General features: G+C 39.2%; 1 protein-coding gene across 2 annotated transcripts in view; it reads left to right on the top strand.

Moving 5' to 3' along the window:
* LOC145256537 (glutamate receptor ionotropic, NMDA 3B-like) overlaps positions 1–15,108 on the top strand; it is a 1,196,865-nt gene that overhangs the window by 1,150,410 nt on the left and 31,347 nt on the right. The gene's annotated exons all lie outside the window — the stretch shown is intronic.

Raw genomic sequence — 15,108 nt, 5'->3', positions numbered from 1 at the left:
AATTTTGTGGACAAGACCTTGTATCATCCTAAGCAATTCTGTTTACATGCCCTGGTACAGTCCCAAACAAGTCTATTGACACGACCTGGTGTGGTCTCTGACAATTCTGTTGAAATAACCTGGCACAGTCCAAAACAATTCCGATGACATGAATTGTTGACATTAGCTGGTAAAACCCCATACAATTTTGTTAGCATGACGGTGTATGGCTCTAAACAATTCTGTTGACATGACCTGGTACCGTCCCAAACAATTCTGTTGACATGACCTGGTAAAGTCCCCAAAAATTCGTTTGACATGACCTGGTACAATTCCAAAAATTTTTATTGAAATTACATCGTATGGTCCAAAACAATTCTGTGGACATGACCTGGTATGGTCCAAATCAATTTTGTTGACATGACCTTCTACGGTCTCAAAACTATTACTTTGACAGGACCTGGAACGGTCCAATACAATTCTGGGTATATGACCTGTTATGGTTCCAAACAATTTTGTTGACATAACTTTCTACAATCCCAAACAATTTTGTTGACATGACCTGGTATCATCCCAAAACAATTTTGTTGACATGAACTGGTACAGTCCAAACAATTCTGTTGACATGGCCTGGTACGGTCCCAAACAATTTTGTTGACATGACCTGGTATGGTCCAAAACAATTTTGTTGACATGAACTGGTACAGTCCCAAACAATTCTGTTGACATGAGCTGGTAGGGTCCCAAACAATTTTGTTGACATGACCTGGCATGGTCTAAACAATTCTCTTGGTATGACCTGGTATGGTCCCAAACAATTTTGTTGACATGAATTGGTACAATCCCAAAAAATTCTGTTGACATAATCTGGTATGTTCCCAAACAATTCTGTTGACATGACTTGGTACAATCCCAAACAACTTTGTTGGCATGACCTGGTCTGGTCCCTACAAATTTTGTTGACATGACCTGGTACAGTACCAAACAATTCTGTTAACATGACCTGGTATAGTCCCAAACAGTTCTGTTGACATGACCTGGTGCATTCAAAGCAATTCTGTTGACCTGACCAAGTACAGTCCCAAACAATTCTGCAGACATGACGTGATACGGTCCCAAAGAATTCTATTGGCATGACTTGGTACAATCCCAAACAATTCTGTTGATATGACGTGGTATGGTCCCAAACAATTCTATTGACTTGACCTGGTAAGGTCCTAAAACAATTCTGTTTACATGACCTTATACGGTTCCAAAATGTCTGTTGACATGACCTTGTATACTCCCAAACAATTCTGTTAACATGACCTGGTACAATTCCTGACAATTTTGTTGACATTACCTGGTACGGTCCCATACAATTCTGTTGCAAGACTAGGTATGGTTCCAAACAATTCTGTTGACATAACCTAGTAAAATCCCAAAACAATTTTGTTGACATGACCTAGTATGGTCCCAAACATTTCTTGTGACCATTTACGGTCCCAAAAGATTCTGTTGAAATGCCCGGGTGTGGTCCCTTACAATTTTGTTAACATGACCTGTATGGTCCAAAACAATTCTGTTTACATGACTTAGTCCCAAACCATTCTGTTGAGATGACCTGGTACAATCCCAAACAATTTTGTGGTTATGACCTGATATGGTCTCAAACAATTCTGTTGACATCACCTGGTACAGTCCCAAACAATTCTGCGGACATGATGCGGACATGATGTGGTATGGTCCCAAACACTTCTGTTGGCATGACTTGGTACAATCCCAAACAATTCTGTTGACATGACGTTGTATGGTCCCAAACAATTCGGTTGACATGACTTGGTACAATTCCAAACAATTTTGTTGACATCACCAGGTATCGTCCTAAACAATTATGTTGACATGCTCTTGTTTAGTCCCAAACAAGTCTGTTAACATGACCTGGTACGCTCCTAAAACAATTCTGTTTACCTTACCTAATACGGTTCCCCCAAAAAAGTCTGTTGACGTGACCTGGTACAGTTCCAAACAATTCTGCTTAAATTACCTGGTATAGTCGCAAACAATTCTGTTAACATGGCCTGGTACAATCCCAAACTATTTGTTGAAATGACCTGGTATGATCCCTAACAATTCTGTTGATATGACCATGTACGGTCCCAAACAATTCTGTTGACATAACCTGGTAAAATCCCAAAAAATTTTGTTGACATGACCTTGTATGGTCCCAAGCAATTATGTTGACATTTCCTGGTACGGTCCCAAAGAATACTGTTGAAATGATCTGTTGACAATTGTTACATATAGGGGTTTCATTAAGAGAGTCTTAGGAAGAGATGCTTAGAAAGAGTCTTATTACAGTGAGGGATGTTTTAAGACTCAGAGAGAGAGAGAGAGAGAAGTTGTATAAGTTGTTGTACGAGAGACTTAGAGAGATTGTTCATGTTATGAGAGATTTCTATATTTTAAATGTTCATTCCTTAATTGTGTTGAATGGAAGAAGAAGAAAGCTCTTTGAGTGAAGGGATATTGTTCAGACTGTTCGGGCATGATGATGTTGAGACGTGTATGCAAAGACATATAACACAAATATATAATACAATTGGACTTTACCTTTTTTAAGAATCATAAAACAAGACGAGCTTTACAAAAAACACTTGATGGTTTATTCTTCACACGGCCGTGTTCCATCACCAAGAATTCAAAGTCTCACATTTTTCCTTGAAGTGACGTCTCGCTTCCTGACGTCTGACTCCCTCTGAGTTTTTTTCACTGACTGTTTTCTAACTAAAGTTTTTCTCTATTCCTAGAACTTTCTATTTTCCGTGATGTCATAGACATGTTAAAACATGTGCATTCTTTCACGTGTCCTGGACATACGTGTCCAAAACTTTTCCTATTTCTACAAAAGGAATTTTAACCTATATTCAATATATTAAAAACATTATCTTATAAGCTGCATTCTTTCAATTTAAAATTTCATAATAAACTTGACAGCTCACATTCTTTTCTTGAATATTTTATCTATATTCTAAACAAATGTTTATTTTACATTTTTAAATTCTCACACGTAATCTATTTCTAAACTAGATTACGAGGTTCGAATTCCGTTCATGTAACACAATGACCTAGTACGGTCTCAAACAATTCTGGTGACATGACCTGCTACAGCCCCAAACAATTCTTTTGACATGACCTGGAAAAATCCCATACAATTTTGTTTGCATGACCTGGTACGGTCTAAAACAATTCTGTTGACATGACATGGTACAGTCCCAAACAATTCTGCGGACATGACTTGATACAATCCCAAACAATTCTGTTGACAATACTTGGTATGGTTGACATGACTTGGTATCGTCCCAAACAATTCTGTTCACATGACTTGGTACTATCCCAAAGTATTCTGTTGTTCTAAAGTCTGTACACATGGCCTGGTACAATCCCAAACAATTTTGTTGGCATGACCTGGTCTGGTCCCTACAAATTCTGTTGACATGACCTGGTACAGTACCAAACAATTCTGTTAACATGACCTGGTATAGTCCCAAACAGTTCTGTTGACATGACCTGGTGCATTCAAAGCAATTCTGTTGACCTGACCAAGTACAGTCCCAAACAATTCTGCAGACATGACGTGATACGGTCCCAAAGAATTCTATTGGCATGACTTGGTACAATCCCAAACAATTCTGTTGATATGACGTGGTATGGTCCCAAACAATTCTATTGACTTGACCTGGTAAGGTCCTAAAACAATTCTGTTTACATGACCTTATACGGTTCCAAAATGTCTGTTGACATGACCTTGTATACTCCCAAACAATTCTGTTAACATGACCTGGTACAATTCCTGACAATTTTGTTGACATTACCTGGTACGGTCCCATACAATTCTGTTGCAAGACTAGGTATGGTTCCAAACAATTCTGTTGACATAACCTAGTAAAATCCCAAAACAATTTTGTTGACATGACCTAGTATGGTCCCAAACATTTCTTGTGACCATTTACGGTCCCAAAAGATTCTGTTGAAATGCCCGGGTGTGGTCCCTTACAATTTTGTTAACATGACCTGTATGGTCCAAAACAATTCTGTTTACATGACTTAGTCCCAAACCATTCTGTTGAGATGACCTGGTACAATCCCAAACAATTTTGTGGTTATGACCTGATATGGTCTCAAACAATTCTGTTGACATCACCTGGTACAGTCCCAAACAATTCTGCGGACATGATGCGGACATGATGTGGTATGGTCCCAAACACTTCTGTTGGCATGACTTGGTACAATCCCAAACAATTCTGTTGACATGACGTTGTATGGTCCCAAACAATTCGGTTGACATGACTTGGTACAATTCCAAACAATTTTGTTGACATCACCAGGTATCGTCCTAAACAATTATGTTGACATGCTCTTGTTCAGTCCCAAACAAGTCTGTTAACATGACCTGGTACGCTCCTAAAACAATTCTGTTTACCTTACCTAATACGGTTCCCCCAAAAAAGTCTGTTGACGTGACCTGGTACAGTTCCAAACAATTCTGCTTAAATTACCTGGTATAGTCGCAAACAATTCTGTTAACATGGCCTGGTACAATCCCAAACTATTTGTTGAAATGACCTGGTATGATCCCTAACAATTCTGTTGATATGACCATGTACGGTCCCAAACAATTCTGTTGACATAACCTGGTAAAATCCCAAAAAATTTTGTTGACATGACCTTGTATGGTCCCAAGCAATTATGTTGACATTTCCTGGTACGGTCCCAAAGAATACTGTTGAAATGATCTGTTGACAATTGTTACATATAGGGGTTTCATTAAGAGAGTCTTAGGAAGAGATGCTTAGAAAGAGTCTTATTACAGTGAGGGATGTTTTAAGACTCAGAGAGAGAGAGAGAGAGAAGTTGTATAAGTTGTTGTACGAGAGACTTAGAGAGATTGTTCATGTTATGAGAGATTTCTATATTTTAAATGTTCATTCCTTAATTGTGTTGAATGGAAGAAGAAGAAAGCTCTTTGAGTGAAGGGATAGTGTTCAGACTGTTCGGGCATGATGATGTTGAGACGTGTATGCAAAGACATATAACACAAATATATAATACAATTGGACTTTACCTTTTTTAAGAATCATAAAACAAGACGAGCTTTACAAAAAACACTTGATGGTTTATTCTTCACACGGCCGTGTTCCATCACCAAGAATTCAAAGTCTCACATTTTTCCTTGAAGTGACGTCTCGCTTCCTGACGTCTGACTCCCTCTGAGTTTTTTTCACTGACTGTTTTCTAACTAAAGTTTTTCTCTATTCCTAGAACTTTCTATTTTCCGTGATGTCATAGACATGTTAAAACATGTGCATTCTTTCACGTGTCCTGGACATACGTGTCCAAAACTTTTCCTATTTCTACAAAAGGAATTTTAACCTATATTCAATATATTAAAAACATTATCTTATAAGCTGCATTCTTTCAATTTAAAATTTCATAATAAACTTGACAGCTCACATTCTTTTCTTGAATATTTTATCTATATTCTAAACAAATGTTTATTTTACATTTTTAAATTCTCACACGTAATCTATTTCTAAACTAGATTACGAGGTTCGAATTCCGTTCATGTAACACAATGACCTAGTACGGTCTCAAACAATTCTGGTGACATGACCTGCTACAGCCCCAAACAATTCTTTTGACATGACCTGGAAAAATCCCATACAATTTTGTTTGCATGACCTGGTACGGTCTAAAACAATTCTGTTGACATGACATGGTACAGTCCCAAACAATTCTGCGGACATGACTTGATACAATCCCAAACAATTCTGTTGACAATACTTGGTATGGTTGACATGACTTGGTATCGTCCCAAACAATTCTGTTCACATGACTTGGTACTATCCCAAAGTATTCTGTTGTTCTAAAGTCTGTACACATGGCCTGGTACAATCCCAAACAATTTTGTTGACATGACCTGGTATGGTCCCTAACAATTCTGTGGCAAGACTCAGTATCGTCCTAAACAATTCTGTTGATATGACCTAGTAAAATCCCAAACAATTTTGTTGACATGACCTACTATGGTCCCAAACTATTCTTTTGACCTAACCTTTTACGGTCCCAAATAATTATCTTGAAATGACCTGGAGTGGTCCCAAACAATTTTGTTAACGTAAACTGCATAGACCATAATAATTCTGTTTACATGACCTGCTAAAATCCCAAACAATTTTGTTGGCATGACCTGATATGGTCCCAAACAATTCTGCGGACATGACATGGTATGGTCCCAAAATATTCTGTTGACATGACTTGGTACAGCCGCAAACAATACTGGTATAATGACCTGGTAAGGTCCCAAATAATTTTGTTGACATTACCTGGTATGGTCCCAAATAATTCTGTTCACATTACCTGGTACAGTCCCAAACAATTTTGTTGACATGAATTGGTACAATACGAAACAATTCTGCTGACATGATCTGGTATGGTCCCAAACAATCCTGTTGACATGACTTGGTACAATCCCAAACAATTTTGTTGACATGACCTAATATGGGCTCAAACAATTATGTTGACATGGCCTGGTACGGCCTGCAACAATTCTGTTTACATGACCTGGTGCTGCCAAACAATTCTGCGACATAACCTGGTATGGTCCCAAGCTATTCTGTTGACATGATTTGGTACAATCCACAACAATTCTGTTGATATGACGTGGTATGGTCCCAAACAACTCTGTGACATTACTTGGTACAATCTCAAACAATTTTGTTGACATGACCTGATATGGTCCCAAACAATTTGGTTGACATGGGCTGGTATGGCCCCAAAGAATTCTGTTGACATGACCTGGTGCAGTTTAAAACAATTCTGTTTACATGACCTGGAACACTCCCAAACAATTCTGTTGACATGACCTGGTACGATCATCAACAATTTTGTTGACATGACCTGGTATACTCCCAAACAAGTCTGTTGACATGACGTTGTACAGTCCCAAAACAATTCTTTTAACATGACCTGGTACGTTGTCTGACAATTCTGTTGAAATGAGCTGGTATAGTAGCAAACAATTCTGTTAACATGACCTGGTACAATCCAAAAATTTTGTTGACATGACCTAGTATGGTCCCTAACAATTCTTTTGATATGACCTTTTACGGTCCCAAATAATTATGTTAGAATCAACCTGGTTTGGTCCCAAACAATTTTGTTAACATGACCTGCTTGGTCCTAAACAATTCTGTTTACATAACTTGGTACAGTCCCAAACAATTTTGTTGATATGACCTGGTACAGTGCCAAACAATTCTATTGACATGACCTGGTACGGTACCAAACAATTTTGTTGACATGACCTGGTATGGTCCCAAATAATTCTGTTGACATGACCTGGAATGATCCCTAACAATTCTGTTCACATGACCTGATACAGTCCCAAACAATTTTGTTGACATGAATTGATACAGTACCAAACAATTTTGTTGACATGATCTGGTGTGGCACAAACAATTCTTTTGACATTACCTTTTACGGTCCCTGAAAATTCTGTTGGAATAACCGGGTGTGGTCCCTAACAATTTTGTTAACATGACCTGTATGGTCCAAAACAATTCTGTTTACATGACCTAATACAGTCCCAAAAAATTCTGTTGACATAACCTGGTAAAATCCCCAAAAAATTTGTTGACATGACCTAGTATGGTCCCAATCAATTCTCTTGACATGACCTGGTACGATTCCAAACAATTCTGTTGAAATGATCTGGTGTGGTCCCAAACAATTCTATTAATATCCCAAACAAATCTGTTGACATGACTTTGTGCAGTTCCAAACAATTTTGCTGACATGACCTGGTACAATCCCAAACAATTTTGATGGCATGCCCTGATATTGTCCTAAACAATGCTGTTGACTTGATACAGTCCCAAACAATTCTGTTGACATTACCTGGTGTGGTCCCTTATAATTATGTTGACATGACGTGGTACAGTCCCAAACAATTCTGTTGACATGACCTAGTTCGGTCTCAAACAATTCCATTGATATGGCCTGTTACAGTCTCAAACAATTCTGTTGACATGACCTGGTACAGTCCCACACAATACTGTTTTCATGATCTGGTACAATCCCAAACAATTTTATTGACATGGCTTGGTATCGTCCTAAACAATTCTGTTACATTGCTCTGGTATAGTCGCAAACAATTCTGTTACATGACCTGGTATATTCTGAAACAATTCCGTTGACATGACCGGGTACAGTCCCAAACAATTTTGTTGATATGACCTGGTACTATCCCAAAGCATTCTGTTGACATGACCTGGTCCTTTCCCGAGGCCACAGTCCTAGTTGAAGAAAGGTCACCTAATGGTCTACTTGTGTTGCAAGAAACCTTCTCTGCCACCGATAGCAATGGCCAGTAACTCCATGTCCGAGAGTACATCTTTCAAACTGCTTGGCCTAACGTTCACAGGAAACATGAGTTGGAACAATTATATTGAAAACATTGCCAGGGCCGCTGCGAAAAAGGTAGGCTCTCTCTACCGTGCTAGAAAACTACTGACACCTAAAAGTATCCTGTACCTCTACAAGGCAACCATTCGTCCATGTATGGAGTATTGTTGTCACATTTGGGCTGGTGCATCTGCTACTAGTCTCTTGCTCCTAGACAAGGTTCAAAAAAGAGTCGCCAATCTGATAGCCCTGAACTGGCATCTAAGCTTCAGCCTCTGTCCCATCGACGAAACATGTGATCCCTCTGCCTTTTCAACAAGTACTTTAATGGTGAATGCTCTGACGAACTGCAGACACTTGTGCCCCCACGACGTAGACACCCTCGACAAACCCGACAGGCAGCTAAATCCCACCCCCACACAGTAGAGATCCCTAGATGCAAAAGATCTTTCTACTCCAGTAGTTACTTCCCCAGAACCGCTAAACTCTGGAATTCCATTCAAAGTTCCTGCTTCCCCAAATGTACTGACATGCAGAAGTTCAAGTGCAACGTGAACCGACATCTTGCTGCCCAAATCCCAACATAGCGCCTTAGTAGTTGCTGACTCTGATAGTGGCCCCCTACACCAAAGTGGCAATGCACCTTGTTTGGGGTGAAAAAGTAATAAAAAAAGAAAAAAAATACGGTTCCAAAAAAGTCTGTTGACATGACGTTGTACAGTCCCAAACAATTCTGTTGACATGACGTTGTACAGTCCCAAAACAATTCTGTTAACATGACCTGGTACGGTCCCTAACAATTCTGTTGAAATGACCTGGTATATTCGCAAACAATTCTATTTACATAACCTTGTACAATACCAAACAATTTTGTTGACATGACGTAGTATGGTCCCAAACAAGTCTTTTGACATGACCTGTTACGGTCCCAAAAAATTATGTTGAAATTACCTGGTTTGGTCCCAAACAATTTTGTTAACATGACCTGTATGGTCCAAAACAATTGTGTTTGCATGACTTGGTACAGTCCCAAACTATTCTATTGAGATGACCTGATGCAATCCCAAACAATTTTGTTGGCATGCCCTGATATGGTCCTAAACAATTCTGTTGACCTGACCTGGTACAGTCCCAAACAATTCTGCTGACATGACGTGGTATGGTCCCAAACAATTCTGTTGACTTGATACAATCCCAAACTATTCTGTTTACATGACGTGGTATGGTCCTGAACAATTCTGTTGACATGACTTGGTACAGTCCCAAACAATTTTGTTGACATTACCTGGTATAGTTCCTTACAATTCTGTTGACATGACCTGGTATAGTCCCAAAAAATTCTGTTGACATTGCCTGGTAAGGTCCGGAACAATTTTGTTGACATGACTCTTTACAGTCCTAAACAATTCTGTTGACATGGCCTAGTACGGTCTGGAATAGTTTTATTAACATGACCTGCTACGGTCCTTACCAATTCTGTTGACATGACCTGGTACGGTCCCAAACAATTCTGTTCACATGACGTGGTACTATCCCAAAGCATTCTGTTGACATGACCTGGTACGGTCCCAAAACCATGACATGACGTTGTATGATCCCTAAACAATTCTGTTGACATGAGCTGGTACACTCCCAAACAATTTTGTTGACTTGACCTGGTATGGTCCCTAACAATTCTGTTGACATGGCCTGGTATGGTCCCTAACAATTCTGTTGACATGGCCTGGTATGGTCTCAAACAATTTTGTTGACATGACCTGGTACAGTCCAAAAAAATTCTGTTAACATGACCTGGTAGAGTCCCAAACAATTCTGTTTACATGACCTGCTACAACCTCGAACAACTCTCTTGACATGACCTGTGTTTGGCATGAATTGTGTTTACATGACCTAATACGGTCCAAAAAAATGTCTGTTGACATAACTTTTTATAGTCCCAAACAATTCTGTTGACATGATGTTGTACGGTCCCAAAACTATTCTGTTAACATGACCTGGTACAATCCCAAACAATTTTGTTCACATTAAATGGTATGGTCCATAATAATGCTGTTGACATGACCTGGTACAGTCCAAAACAATTCTCTTGACGTGACCAGGTAAAATCCCATACAATTTTGTTAGCATGACCTGATATATTCCTAAACAATGCTGTTGAAATGACCTGGTACAGTCCAAAACAATTCTGTTGACATTACCTGATACAGTCCCAAACATTTCTGTTGGCAGGACCTGGTACAATTCCAAAGAATGTTATTGACATTACCTTGTATGGTCCCAAACAATTCTGCGGACATGACCTGGTACAGTCCCAAAGAATTCTGTAGACATGACCTGCTACTATCGCAAACATTTCTGTTGACATGAGCTGGTATGGTTCCAAACAACTCTGTTAACATGACCTGGTATGGTCCCAAACAATTCTGTTGACATGCCCATGTGCGGTCCCAAACAATTCTGTTGACATGACCTGGTACTTTCCCAAACAATTCTGTTGACAGGATCTGGTATGGTTCAAACAATTCTGTTTACATGACCTGGTCCAGTTCAAAGAATTCTGTTTACATGAACTGATACGGTCTCAAACAATTTTGTTGACATTACCTGGTATTGTCCTAAACAATTCTGTAGACATAACCTGGTATGGTCCCAAACAATTCTATTCACATGACCTGGTACTATCCCTAAGCATTCTATTGACATGACCTGGTACAGTCCCAAACAATTCTGTTGACATGAATTGGTACGGTCCCAAACAATTCTGTTGACATTACCATGTACAGTCCCAAAAATTCTGTTGATATGACCTGGTACAATTCCAAACAATTTTATTTACATTACCTGGTATGGTCTAAAACAATTCTGAGGACATGACCTGGTACGGTCCCAAACAATTGTGTTGACATGACCTTGTACAGTCCCAAAACAATTCTTTTTACATGACCTGGTATGGTCCTAAAATAATTCTGTTGAGATGACCTGATATGGTCCCTTACAATTCTGTTGACATGACCTGGTACAGTCCCAACCAATTCTGTTGACATAACTTGGTACAATCTCAAAAAATTCTGTTGACATGAGTTGGTACAATCCCAAACATTTCTGTGGACATGGCATGGTACGGTCTCAAACAATTCTGTTGACATGACCTGTATGTCTCAAAGAATGTTGTTGACATGACCTGGTAGTCCCAAACAATTCTGTTGACATGACCTGGTACAATCCCAAACAATTTTGTTGACATGACCTGGTATCGTCCTAAACAATTCTGTTGACATGACGTGGCACAGTCCCAAACGATTCTGTTGACATGACCTTGTACAATCCCAAACAATTCTGTTGACATGACCTGCTACGGTCCCTAACAATTATGTTGCTGATATATTCCGAAACAATTTTGTTAACATGACCTGATACAATTACAAACAATTTTGTTGACATTACCTGGTATTGTCCCTAACAATTCTGTTTACATGACCTGGTACATTCCAAAGCAATTCTTTTGACATGAACTGGTACGGTTCCAATCAATTCTGTTGACATGACCTGGTAAAATCTCAGACAATTTTTTTGGCATGACCTGATAAGGTCCTGAACAATTTTGTTGACATTCCCAAACAATTTTCTTAGCATAATACGGTACAATTACAAACAATTTTATTGATATTACATGGTATGGTCCCAAACAATTCTGCGGACATGACCTTGTAATGTCCCAAACAATTCTGTTTACATGAGCTGCTACTATCCCAAACAACTTTGTTGTCATGACCGGGTATGGTTCCAAACAATTCTGTTGACATGTCCTGGTACAATCCCAAACAATTTTGTTGACATGACCTGGTATGGTCTCAAACAATTCTGTTGACATGACCTGATCCGGTCCCAAAAAATTCTGTTTACATGACCTGGTAAAACCCCATACAATTTTGTTGGCATGGCCTGGTATGGTCCTAAACAATTCTGTTGACATGACCTGGTACGGCCCCAAACAATTCTGTCAACCTGAAACGATGCTGAACAACTGGTTACACAACCCAACACAAAGCAAATAATTCCATCGATACGACTTGACATGACCCCAAACAACTCTATTGACAAAACATGACATAATCGCGAACAACTCCCTCGACACGATACAACACAAAGCAAACAATTCTGTTGATAGAACCCGACACAATCCTTAACAACTCTGTTGACACGACATAATGCAATGCAAATTATTCTGTCGGTACAAACTGACACACTACAAAATCACGGGGCAGAAATTGAATTTTCATATCTTAAGAACAAACCAATTTAAATGAAAATATTTTTAACAGTGAGAACAAAACAATTTAAATGAAAATATTACAGTCTCCCCACTTGTAAAAAAGATTGTAAATAGTTTTTTTTTTTTTTTTAATATAAATCCAGTCGCTGGACTGGTCTGTTAGATCGGCATGGAGGTAGTTCGCTATTCAGAGGACCGATGGTCCTCTGGGAAGGTTGGTTTTCAGGGTTCTGACTATTATAGTCAAATTCATTTTCTGTATTAAGCGAAGTACTAACAGGACTTGTTTCGATCAACTGGGTCGGGTCTGCATTCGCAATGTCGGGTTGAATACTTTTAGCAGGATTTTGAGGTCTATCAGAGCGTGAAAAGCGAGCTAGATGTCTTAGCGCTACTGTCATATTTTTGCATGTGTAGGGTTAGCTTCAAGGAGTTCCACTACCTCGACAATGGGGTCATATTTGCTCCTGTTACCAAATCGTTTTAATAATACCTCCCCAGGGTCACAGAGCAAAACAGGTAAAGCAGTACCAGTAGAAGAGCGCCTTTCAATGTTGAACATGCGTTCATGAGGAGTTGCATTTGTAGTAGTGCACAGCAGGGAGCGAATAGCATTTAAAATCCTGTAGAACATCGTGCTAAGTGCTAAAAGGTAATCGTCTAGATTCCAGAGCTAATAACAGAGTGTTCCAAATGATGCCATTGTAGCGCTCGCATTGACTGTTGCCTCTTGGGTCGTATGCAGTAGTGTTGCTGGATCCAATTCTAAGTCACGTCAAAATTTCTTTGAGATCTTCTGACATAAAAGAATTCCTCGATCGGAATGGATAAATGAGGGGAGTCTGAATATGGAGAAAATATTTGTCAGGCACTGGATTGCAGTTTGCGAAGAACAATCGCGACAAGGGAAAACAAAAGGAAATTGACTGTATTCATCGACGACAGTAAATATGTAACGATATCCCGTCGAAGATACCGGGACAGGTCCTTTGTAGTCTATGGAAAGACGCTGAAAGGGAGCAGTAGAATCGAAGAATTAAGGTTTTATTTTGGCACAAGTCGTACATTCAGTTGTCACACGCCGGACTTCATCAATTGAATATGGCATATTTCGTGATCTTACAAAATGCCAAAAGTGCTGTACTCCAGGATGTATTAATGAATTGTGTAGTAACTTTAGTTTCTCCAAGGAAGCAGCAGCAGCACCACCACATACTCTCGATAATGCATCGGCAACAATGTTTTCACTTCTGGGACGGTGTTTTATGTCGTATGACGAGGGGAGAAGTTCCATTTTCCACCGTATAATTTTATCATTTTTAATTTTTCCTCGGTTAGCAGGTTTAAAAATAAAAAATACGGCTTGCTGGTCTGTTACAATAGTAAAGTGCTTCCCAGCAAGAAGATCTCTCCATTTTCGGACGCACTCGACTATGGCATAAGCCTCTTACTCGACTATGTGAAGTCGTATTTTAGATGGGTTTAGCAATTGAGAAAAGAACGCTACAGGCCTCTCAGCCTGTAAGAGCGTGCCTCCGATAGCCTTTTCTGAGGCATCGGTTTCAATAGTAAATGATAATTCATCATCAATAACTTTTACAAACGATTCTGCAACGTCTTTCTTTAGTTTTTCAAAGTAATTGATAACTATAGGAGGCATGGGAAATTGTTTCTTTTCGACCAGTGGACAAATTTTGTATGAATACTTAGGTATCCATTTCGCGTAGTATGAAAACATTCCAAAACACCTCTTTAACGAATCTGAATTGGAAGGAGGCATTTGTTTCAAACGTTCAGGATCTGGTTGCATAGTCCCGTTACAAATTTGGTACCCAAGCAAATTGATGGAATGATGTGAAAACTTTGATTTTTCTCGGTTTATTTCGAATGTTTTTTTTAGTTTAGAATGTTTTTTAAAGGCTGCCTCGACATATAAGTCGAGGCAGCCTTTAAAAAATATTGGGCTATTTGGTTCACGAGATCCTCAATCCGAGGCAAAGGGTATGCATCAAGTAAGTTGAAACGATTAATAGTTTGGGAGAAATCAACAACTAATCGTTTCTTTTTATTAGGCGACGAAGTCACAACAATCTGAGCACGTCATGGTGAATAACTTGTTTCAATTGCATCATCCTCAAGCAGTTGTAGAATTGCCTTTTTAATGAATCGAGCATCCTCCGCACGGTAATTTCGGGATTTAGTAGCAATAGTTTGCAATCAGGGGTTAAGTTTGGAAACAATTTCACATGGGCACATCTGGTCTTGGTTAAGGCCCAGATTTTTAGAATATTCTGAGGTCCACCAAAAGAAATAGTGATACCCTGATGTAGTTTTGAAAAAGGCACTGAGTTCAGGCTGAGAAAAGGAAAAACAAAAATGACGGCCAGCATTTTATTACGTGCGTTCTCGCA

Source organism: Euprymna scolopes, chromosome 3 (assembly GCF_053919585.1).
Source record: "Euprymna scolopes isolate OS-2025 chromosome 3, ASM5391958v1, whole genome shotgun sequence".
NCBI classification, from domain to species: domain Eukaryota; kingdom Metazoa; phylum Mollusca; class Cephalopoda; order Sepiida; family Sepiolidae; genus Euprymna; species Euprymna scolopes.
The sequence above is the reverse complement of the archived record's forward strand: the minus strand, read 5'-3'. Positions and strand labels throughout refer to the sequence as shown.